Here is a 1,132-nt window from a genome sequence, read left to right as displayed (position 1 = left end):
CTGTATGCACACCTCTTCCACTTGAGTCACACCTCATTACTGGATGTACCTGCGTAGAACCAAGTAAACCAGCAATCTTTTTATTAAGAAGTTCTACCTGATTTGACAGCATAGTAACTGAGTCGACGTTATAAACGCCGACTATTTTTGTTGGCTTAGTCCTCATGACTTGCCACTGATAGTTATTCAGTGACATTTCTTCAATGAATTCATCACCCTCTTTAGTGTTTTGTTGTTGATGGTTCCGCCAGCAGCTGCGTCAACCATTTGCCGAGTCGAGGGATTCAAACCATTGTGGAATGTTTGTAATTGAAGCCAAAGCGGTAACCCATGGTGAGGGCACCTTCTTAGTAAGTCCTTATATCTCTCCCATGCATCGTAAAGTGTTTCTAAATCCATCTGCACAAAAGAAGAGATATCATTACGTAATTTAGCTGTTTTAGCCGGTGGAAAATAGTTTAGTAAAACTTTTTCGGTCATTTGCTCCCAAGTAGTGATAGACCCTCGTGGTAACGAGTTTAACCACTATTTAGCTTTGTTTTTCAGTGAAAAAGGGAACAATCGAAGGCAAATAGCATCATAAAAAACGCCATTAATTTTGAAAGTGTCGCAAAACTCCAGAAAGTTTGCTAAGTGAGCGTTGGGATCTTCATCCTGCAAACCATCAAACTGAACAAACTGCTGTATTATTTGAATTGTGTTAGGTTTCAGTTCAAAAGTATTTGCACCTACAGCAGGTCTAACTATGCTAGATTTAGTTCCTGTTAAAGAAGGTTTAGCATAATCATACATAGTGCGTGGAGTAGGATTTTGATTAACCGCAATTGCAGGAGGTAGTTGATTGCCTTGGTTTTCAGCCATCTCTTCGGTTGGGGGTTGAGTATCTTAAGCTGTGTATCTTAAGCTGCGCCTTATTTCTCTTTGGCTTCTATGAACTACGCGATCGATTTCTTCGTTAAAAAGTAATGGTCCCGACGGGTTTCTTCTAGTCATAAACTATAAAAACCTGCCAAGAGAAATAAAAAGTAAATGAATTAGTGATAAAAATAATAAAATTAAATTAAAATGCAAGAAAAATGAATGGCTAAAGTAATAAAAATTTAGCATTCCTAATATTTTAGTTCCCTGGCAA

The 1,132-nt window shown here is 37.9% G+C and overlaps 1 non-coding gene across 1 annotated transcript; it reads left to right on the top strand.

Annotated features, from left to right (window-relative positions):
• The first annotated feature begins 325 nt into the window (after positions 1 to 325).
• On the top strand, positions 326 to 432 carry LOC128294925 (small nucleolar RNA R71). The gene has a single exon (XR_008285232.1). It is a non-coding gene; the product is annotated as a small nucleolar RNA R71 (small nucleolar RNA).
• The last annotated feature ends 700 nt before the right edge of the window (positions 433 to 1,132 follow it).

Source organism: Gossypium arboreum, chromosome 6 (genome assembly GCF_025698485.1).
Source record: "Gossypium arboreum isolate Shixiya-1 chromosome 6, ASM2569848v2, whole genome shotgun sequence".
Lineage (NCBI taxonomy): Eukaryota > Viridiplantae > Streptophyta > Magnoliopsida > Malvales > Malvaceae > Gossypium > Gossypium arboreum.
This window is presented reverse-complemented; position numbering and strand designations above follow the sequence as displayed.